The following is a 10000-nucleotide window of genomic DNA, read 5'->3' as shown; positions in this document are numbered from 1 at the left end:
CACACACCTCGTGGCGCATTGGTTACAGTTCTCGCCTGCCACTACTGCACTCTGGGTTCGACTCCCGCCCAGAGCTGAAATAATTTCAGTATCGCTGCGCTGTGTGTTGTTACTCCATCTCTCATGGACGGGGAGCTGGGGGGGTTGCGTGTAAAGTCACAGTATTACCCATAGATCGATCAGACGAACTCTGAGCTCTCATCCGGGAGGTTAATAACTGTCGATCACGAGTTCAATACTTGAGCGTATGTACGCTCATAAACTATCGACATACGAGTCACGCATCTCCTTATGACCTTGGAGGTATTATTAATATTTTTCAGTGTCCTGGGGTACTACAATATAGGCTAAATTTGCTTGTTAAAATTGATAATGTATGAGGTTTATTACCTGGAATTCAATCCCAAGACGAAAATGAAAAAATTAACTTGAAAAGACACACAATAAAAAAGAAGTGATGATAATTCAGTAAAAGTGCCATTTCTGAGCTCATAAACATTTATATCAAGTTAACCTTCTTCCCAAGTAAATTTTCCATTCTCTTATTAGGTTTCACCTCAGGAAAAAAAAAAAATTAAAGTCAAAGAAGGAAAAATAGAATTATTATTTCTCTCAGTCTCTGGTGGCTGTACATACTTTGCCTCCTGGTTGATTTTTTTTTATTCATTTGCTTATTTATATATTCTTAATTGTATGCTATTTATCTATCTATTAAATGTTAGATATTAACTTTTTTAACTTCACCTGCATTTCTTCGTGTTCACTGCGTATGTCTTAAAATCGCCCACATTTGACCAACCTGACGAATGGCCTGGTATTGTTCTGCACCTTTCCTCCTCCTCCTCCTCCTCCTCCTCCTCCTCCTCCTCCTCCTCCTCCTCCTCCTCCTTCTCTTCCTATTCCTCCTCCCTGACATACAGAGTCGGGGTTCGCACGGCGCATCCTTGCCGCCAGGTTGGGAACTTTGGACGTGCAAAGGGTCACGTCACTAACATGTTGCATAAAATTATATAATTGTATTTGTATCTGAAATTTGTATTTACGTACAATCAGAATTAGCAATTTTTTATTGTAATAATGTTTATATACTGTTTTGTATAAGTACATACCGGGATGTATCAGCCAATCGTATTCGTTGCCCCAGGTCTCTCTTGGAAGAGACCCACGGTTCTCAGGTGAAGCAGTGTCTTTCAACAGGCCCATAAGGCGCCCAGAAAAGAAATGTTGTGTTGTTGTTTTGGAATAGTGTGGAACAGTATAGAATAATGTGCCCAGAATCCTCTGCGTGATGGCTGCATCTAGGGTAGCTTGATTTTGTGGTCAAGCCTATTTTGTGTTGATACTATCGTAGAGCTGTATGGTGTCCCGTACACAAGCGGGCTAGCGTGGTTCTTTCTTTTCTTAAGAGTGAGGGTATGGTGGAGTATTGAGTTTGATGATACGTCTTAAAGAGCTTATTTTGGGATCTGGATGTGAATGTGACTTTGTATGGATGTATTGCATGGTACAGGTGGTAGATTCTTGCATATACTTGAGTTGTATTTTTTTTTTTTTTTTTTTTTTATTGTGCTTGTGCTTGTGCTTGTAATGAGATGGGTGAATGGGGTTCAGGGTGTTGGCGTAGAACTATGTGTCCTTCATTACCATATTATATTCCATAGGGATTATTTTGGTTTCACTGTATCCTATTATTATAATCAATGCTTTATTTTGTACCGTTTGTAGTGTCAATGTTTTGCTGATGGGACTCAAACTTTAGAAGCGTAATTGAGCCTGGTTCTTATGATTTGTTAGTAGATTCTGTTTAAGTTTTCTTTTGGTTGTCCAAAACGTGCTTCCTATTGGTTTTAGCATTTTTTTTTTTTATTTTTTTTTTTTTTTTACTGCCATATCTTTGATGTGCGAGCTGAAGGTCGTGTTTCAAAAGTGATGTAATTTTTAAGTGGAAAAGTTTAGTAGTTTAATACCACTGCCCTTCTTCATGGTAGTTAGGAGTAACCATTGTTACTAATGAATTGTTGAGTGAGGTTTCTATTCTATTATTTCTGAGCTATTGTTCAAATTTGTCTAAGTAAGCTTGAGTGTTCTTAGCTGGTGCTTTGTAGTAGCTATATTCGGGAGATAAGTGTTTTGGTTTATGTTCTAGATCTGCTGTTGACAGATAGTTTGTCAAAATACTAAGTAGCATAGGTGAGAGTATTGTTCCTTGATGAACTCCATTGTACAGTCTTTTTGTTTCAGAAATTCGTTTATTTTGAGTTACAAAAATCTGCATATATACGAGTATCATGTGATGCTTTACAGGAATATTCATATAAGCATGGGAATCCATGTACACTAGATGTAGATACATTATAATTGTACATGTAGGTACACATAACGTAGGTACCCTAAATGCACAATTCATTTAAATACACAGAAATATGTAATTGACATAGGAACATATGAATATGTGACCAATCATGGATGTATAAGACCGTATTGAGCGTTTAGAATCAGTTCATGAAAGGCACCTCTTAACCTGCAAGGTCATTATTCGAATGTATTTGTCGACCTCGTATGTGGTCGACAGTGGAGTGAGTAGTTGACTGACAATCGTCTCATGTCTATCTTGCATTGGTAGGAGAGATGAACCAGTATCACCTCTTGCCCGTCGAAAGGGGTATTACAAGGTAATACTATGGGGTGCCGAAAACTTTATTAGTAGTGTCACGTTTCGTTTTTTTTTTTTTTTTTTTTTTTTTTTTAGTTCACTCGAGTGTTCGAGAAAGTTCGAGCGAAAGAAATTTTGTAATTCTATGAAGGTTTCGTACTCACACGGTATTTCGCTGCCAGGTTTGCCTACAGTTCCTGTTTTCAAACGTGCCTCAGGATGTGTTAGAAACTGATATTTTTCTATAACCCCTCTGCTACAATTTAACAGATTCTCTCTCTCTCTCTCTCTCTCTCTCTCTCTCTCTCTCTCTCTCTCTCTCTCTCTCTCTCTCTCTCTCTCTCTCTCTCTCTCTCTCTCTCTCTCTCTCTCTCTCTCTCTCTCTCTCTCTCTTTCTTTCTCTCTTTGTACCTTCTATCTCTCTACCGTCTTTCTCTGTTTATCTATCTATATCTTTCTCACTATCTCTACCTCTCACGTCCTTTTTATTCATATCTTTCTTCCCATGCCCTCTTCCGGTTGGTTTTCCTTACAACTTCCTTCCCCTTTCTTCTCTTATCCTTCTCCTCTTCTCTCTTCTCTCACATGTACTTGACATTTGCCATGTTATCATGACACAGTAATGACGTTAATCTAACCACCTCTGCACCGAAAGTGTTTTACTTCTATTCTGGCTGCTGCCACTTTGTTTCAATCATATCCGTTGTACTCCTTCTCTCAGTGGCGAAGCAGCCCGTCTCCATTAACCTCTTCCGTACCGGACGGCACCTTTCCTTTTATCCTGGTTACCACCAGGAGATTTTATTCATATCTTTTTATTCATTTTGAAGGTTCAGGGCGTTTTGTCCTTCTATGTTGACAACGTTTCGTTCAATTAATTTTTGTTTCTAATTATAAAACCCGACAATCGCGAAGTTCGATCTCGGAACTTCATATTGAGAGTTCCCTCTACTACCATTTTGCCCTGTAGAGCATATAATAGAGCCGTAACCAGATATAAACTTATATCTTGGATTAGGAGCGACTGAAATCTACAGTCAGACTTCACTGTAACTATTGATTTGTTCCATAATGATTTACATATGTTGTTGAAACAGACAGGATTCTATGCTCAAGTCTCCAAAGCTTATTATCTACTGTACGTTTGAAAGTTTTTATCTCTTCCTCCTATTGCTCCTCCTTTTCCTAATCCTTATTCTCGTCATCCTAGTCTCCCACTTTCTTCTCATCCTCTTTCTCCTCCTCCTCTCCGTTCTCCTCGATGCACTCTTTGTCCTCCTCCTCCACGTATTCCTTGCCTGCTTCCTCCTCCTTCTACTCCTCTGTCATCCACGAGGAGCTAAGATGAGAGGGAGGAGAGGCTTGTGGCGTTTTGTCTCGCACTTGGACCACAAGCATACGACATTACGTCACAATACGAAGCCGGAAGCTTCCCCTCTCACGTGACATTTCATCACTGCCTGAGTCACCAGGTAACCTCTACCAGGTGACCGGTAACCTCCCATGGTAAAGATCATGTATAGAAACTTAAGTATATAAAGTAATAGCATTACGTAATTCACCGAAACAATTCTTTTCCTGACCAGATGGAATATCCTAGAAATTGCGATATAGAAAACATGACCACCAACAGTGAAGTCATAAACCTCCTTTCAAAGGAACATAAGTCCATAATAAGGTATATGGAAAATACACTTAAAAAAAAAGCGCAATTAGCCATCACTTTTAATGAATATATATATATATATATATATATATATACATATATAAATATGTATATATATATATATATATGTATATATATATATATATATACATATATATATACATATATATATATATATATATACATATATATACATATACGTATATATACATATATATGTATATATATATATACATATATATACATACACACACACACACACACACACACACATATATATATATATATATATATATATATATATGTATATGTATATGTATATGTGTGTGTGTATATGTATATATACCTCCGTCTCTTCGTACGTACTGGTTTACTTCTATCTACTGTTCCATTCTATTGTTTTGTATTTCTTCTTTTACTTTCAACTTTCTTTTCATCACTGTCTTAAATAAGTATGTCTTTCACCATATCTTTCTGTAGGAAGTGACTTTTCTCCCGTGTACCAATAAATTTTTCTCTTCCTCCACCCTTTCTCCAATCAGACTGTTATAACGTCTTGAGCAATACTGCTTACACAAGCAATCACGATATCGATGAATTAATGACTTAGTTCACATATTGTCACATCAGCATTAAAATCTGGTCCCTAGCGGTTGTTTATAAACTTTGGACGAGGAACAAGATTATTCAACCACTTCCCGGCTATTGTTTACCAAACATCTTACTCATAAAAATGAAATTCTCGCCATCTACCGCTTTGTCTACCTTACTTGTCTACCTTTATCTACCAGGCTCTTACAGTATCGTATATAAAATCCCGTGCAATAACTGCACAATGGCATATTATGGCAAGTCATCAAGGGGATTAGATAAAAGAATTTATGAATATAAAAACGACATTAAAGCACATAGGACAACTAATTCTTTAGTAGTTCATACGGAAAAATTCGATCATTTACCGAACTGGAGAGGAGCTGAAGTGCTGCATAAAGAGTTTGATAAATTCACAAGAAGAATTGTAGAATAAGCATATATTTCAACTAAGAATTCATCGAACCATCGAGGAGGATTTATCAATCTAGCAAAACAAACCAGTATTTTAATTCTAGAACACACCAGAAAAACGATCCTCTCCTAAGTATCCGACAGCATAACTAAGTTTAGTACAGTACATCAGCTTCAATTACAGTTTTCCGTACACTCTCTGAAGAAGTTCTACGCGAACGAAACGTTAGAGTGTTTAGCGTTCCTTGCCTTCCCCTCTGTTTATGTTCTCCATCATCCATATATACTGTATATATATATATATTAATGATAAATCAATCAATCAATAGAAATATAAAATAAAATAGATAAATGCATATGTATAGTTAAATAATAAACAAAGAGGTAAATAGTATGTAATAATAAATTGACATATAACTAATCATAAATGAGAATCAAGCAAATAGTAATAAACAAACAGACAAATGATAACAAAACAAACAAATAATATATGATAAATGACAGTCATTACAGCATCTTGCTTAGGTGCTTATCTAAATGATTCTTAAAGTTTCGAACTGAACTATATTGCACTGCATCTGCAGGAAGTTTATTCTATTCATTAATTACACGGTTGGCAAAGTTGTTTCTACCCACTTCCAAATTAAATCAATTTCCTGACAGTTTGAGACCATCGTTTCTTGTCTGATTCTCATTCAGTGTGAAAATTTGGTCACTTTTGATGTTGTCAATTCCCTTTAGAATCTTAAAGACTCTACAACTCCATTGCTTTGAGGATGATTCACTAAAATGTTGATCTTTTGGATCTTAGATAATCTACATAATTTTTCCAAGATTTTTTTTATTAAATTCAGTTCCACTATCTGAAATTAAAATCTTATTTGTAGTAAGATTACAGATTATCTGATCATAGATTACTGAAACAATTGTTTCATCTTTCTTATTTGGAATGGGTTGTAAAATACAAAATCTTGAAAGATAATCAATGGCAACAAATACATATTTATATCCATTCTGAGACATAAGTAACTACAATGTATCTATGTGAACTTTTTCCCAAGGTTTCTGCGGAATGGGATATGATAACACAGGAGTAGGTTTTGGTGTATTTCCTTTCACCTTAGCACATTTCAAACAATTTGCTATATAATCATATATATCTTTCTTCATACCTGGCCAAAAGTATAAGTTGTGATTGTCTATAAGTTTGATCTTTTCCTGGATGTGAACTACAATCACTATCATGAAGTAACTTCAGTACATCTTATACAAAAGTTTGTGGTATTACCAACTGATTCACTGGTCCTCTAGAAATATCTTATACCCTTTTGGTAGTTTTGGAGGATTTCCTCTTGGGTTCGTTAAATACTGGGCTAATGAGCTGGATGTCTTATCATCCCTCTGTTTCATTATTATAATTTCCTCATCTAAGGTTACTAGCTCATCTATATTACAGACAAAATTGATCAACCCTGTCGTTGGTTGGCTAATGTTTCTAGATAGTGCATCTGCTGTAACATTCTACCCGTAATATATTCAAACCTAACCTCATAACACTGAAGTATAGCAAACCACCTGGCTAGTCTGCCCCGAAGGTTCTTATGCTTAAATAAGTTCTGATTTGATATCCCAGTATCATATCTCTAAAACTTTCTAATGAATATATCACTGCTAAAGTTCCTTTTTCTGTTATAGAGTGGTTTCTCTCTGCACTATTACAAATCTAGATGAGTAAGACATTGGTTTCAAAGTTCTATTTCTCTCTTGCATTAATATGCCTCCTAATCCTATGTCAGACGCATCAGTACAAAAAATGAACTCTTTATCATAGTCTGGAAATATTAAAACTGGAGAACTCGTAAGTTTATCTTTCAACTTGTCAAATGTTTGCTGTTGTGCAGGTCCCCACATGAACTTTGAGTCTTTCCTCAACCAATTAGCTATGTCTGCATATCCTTGGATAAATATCCTATCAATCCCAGGAAACTTCTAACTTTTTCTACATTGTTTGGAACTGGAAAATTCTTTACTGCTTCAACCTTTGAATTTACTGTACTAAGTCTATACCTGTCTACCTCATGTCTCAAATAAATAACACTGTCCTGCAAAAATTTATATTTCTAAAGTTTCTCTTTTAATCCTGCTTCAACTAGTCTTGAGAATATCAAATCAAAATTCTTAGCGTGCTCAGCCGCTGTTTGTGAAACTATTAAAATATCATCTAGAAATACACTGGCAGTGCTTCCTAACAATCCATCTAGAACTGTATTCATTAATCTCATATAAGTTAATGGGCTATTACATAACCCAAATTGCATTCGTTTGAATTCATAGTGTCCCGTTGGAGTAGAAAATGCTGTGAATTCTTGTGAGTCTTCATGCAACTCTATTTGCCAAAAAGCAGATTTTATATCTTTAGTGCTAAAATACCTATTCTCAGTTCCCAAACCTCTAAGAATGTCCCCTATCCCCGGTAATGGTAATCGGTCATGTATGGTATGCTTATTCAATTCCCTATAATCAATAAGTGGGTGCATGGTACCATCCAATTTTGGCAGCAGAATCAGAGGAAAGTTCCACTCATTTTTACTATGTTCAATAATATCCTTCAATAACATTTCAGGGATCAATTTATATACAATGGCTAGTTTAGAAAGGAGTACTCTATAGACAGGTATATAGATAGGTTAAGTCCCTGGTTTTAATTTTATCTGATGTTTTAAAACAGTTGTTTTGCCTAAGGCGTCCTCCGGAAAAGCAATTGCTTTATTGTGCTTCAAGAGCAAAGCAACTAAGCTTTCATCCAACTCAGGACAGCTAGTAGGTTCTAATTGATTCTTGTATGTCTTTCTCAATTCTGTTTCTTCCTGAACTAAATAGATAGATAAAATTGGTAATTCTACCTCCTCAGTACTCTCATTTAAAATCTTAATGGGTTTTGTACAAACTTGAAAGCATCCTATTTGTGTACCTTTTCTTAAGACTATGTCTTTATTCAAAGTACTAATCACTAATATTTCTACTATGTTCTTATTTGACTTATAAATCCCTGAGTCTAATTTCAAACATTTTAATCTAATTGATTCTGGGATGGTTAAATTTCAGAGTTTACAGTGACGCCTTTCAACTACACTTTTACCCTGCTAATTGTTCTGGAGTATAATAACATCGACTTAATTACGCAACCTTACACATATAGCAAAGCTTCATTTGTAGTTGATGAATTAGTCATTTCTGGAATTTCTTGAACATCTGAGTTGAGTTTACTATATGAGACTTTATTTTCTGCTGGTCTGGACCGCTCTGCCTCGCTATCTAAATTATAATTTTTATCTTTCCTATCTATTTCTAGAGATTTTTTGATTTAAAATAGGATTAACTGTGATTTCACAAAGATCCCTAACTCAGCAGGACATATGACCATTCTCTCTTTTCTCATAGTTACAAATCCTATCAGTAAATCTCCTGGGAAAAGAAATTCTTCTACAACTATCACTAGAATGTGCAAATGCTCATTTTTATATAAGATGACTTCTAATTCAACTTTACCTAATGTTTTAACTGATTTTCCGTTACTCCTTGCAATGAGTAATAGATTGGGTCCAATATTTTCACTCCTTGTTTCAATTGGTTTAAAACTCTACTAGTTATAACATTAACTACAGATTCTGTATCAATGAATATTTGAATAGGTTTATTGAACACTCTACCAGCAATGAGAGGTCCTACAGAAGTCCTTCCAATTGTTAGTCAGTTTACAAGTACCTTTGATGGGTTTTTCTTTCACCCTTCTATCACTCTTATCCCTAACACAATACTGTGTATGGGTATATCTATGGGTAGCTCTGCAGTGTTGTTTTATTTTGTGTCTGGGGGTTTTCCTCTTATTTCGGGGTGCTTACGAAAAATTCTACATTCCTATGTTCTATGTCCAATCCTCTAATGATACAAACAGAAAGGTGAGTTTCTACAATGATATTCATCATGACCCTCATATTTGTAATTTCTACAAATAGTATCATAATAACACTCTTGTGCTTTATGCCCCCAGGTATTACAATTGTAACATTCATTTCTAGTAGCCCTTAAAGTGCTTCTAGCTCTATGTTCAGAAACTCTATTTCTATAATCACTTCTAGAGTTCCTAGTTTCTTTGTACTGTTGCATCCCCACAGTCATCACATATAGACTAATTGCTTAAGATTCACTATACCCTTGAAGAAGATAATCTACCTCCCCTAATTTCATAGTTGCCTGAATATATTTACATAGCTTTTCTGCCGTTATTTCGTCAGGGCTGTTTGTTACCAAGGCAAATGTGATTAATTTATTTACCTGAGAAACTTTCATTTTGTCACTAGATCTTTCCATTCAATCTGAATCTTTTAATATAGAATTTATAACATTAGACCATCTAAGTTTGCTCAATATTCTGTGTCTGATTCACTTGTTTTTACTTTCTTTATCATTCTAACCAAAGACCTGATAGGATCCTGATCACACTTTGACTTAATATGTTTAATGAATGGCTTCTTATAAGCTTCATATTGGTTGATATCTTCCATTTGCTGAAAATTTATTATAAACCTAGTTCTACCATTCTCAGTATCTACATTCTCTTTTATATTTTATATTTTCCTTTTTTCGTCTGTAACATTTTTACTGATTATTAAAGT

General features: G+C 35.2%; 1 protein-coding gene across 1 annotated transcript in view; it reads left to right on the top strand.

Annotated features, from left to right (window-relative positions):
- The window catches only part of LOC143031505 (synaptogenesis protein syg-2-like), a 251393-nt gene that overhangs the window by 202455 nt on the left and 38938 nt on the right, over positions 1-10000 (top strand). The gene's annotated exons all lie outside the window — the stretch shown is intronic.

This window comes from Oratosquilla oratoria, chromosome 1 (assembly GCF_046742065.1).
Source record: "Oratosquilla oratoria isolate Oo_2021 chromosome 1, ASM4674206v1, whole genome shotgun sequence".
NCBI classification, from domain to species: domain Eukaryota; kingdom Metazoa; phylum Arthropoda; class Malacostraca; order Stomatopoda; family Squillidae; genus Oratosquilla; species Oratosquilla oratoria.
The sequence above is the reverse complement of the archived record's forward strand: the minus strand, read 5'-3'. Positions and strand labels throughout refer to the sequence as shown.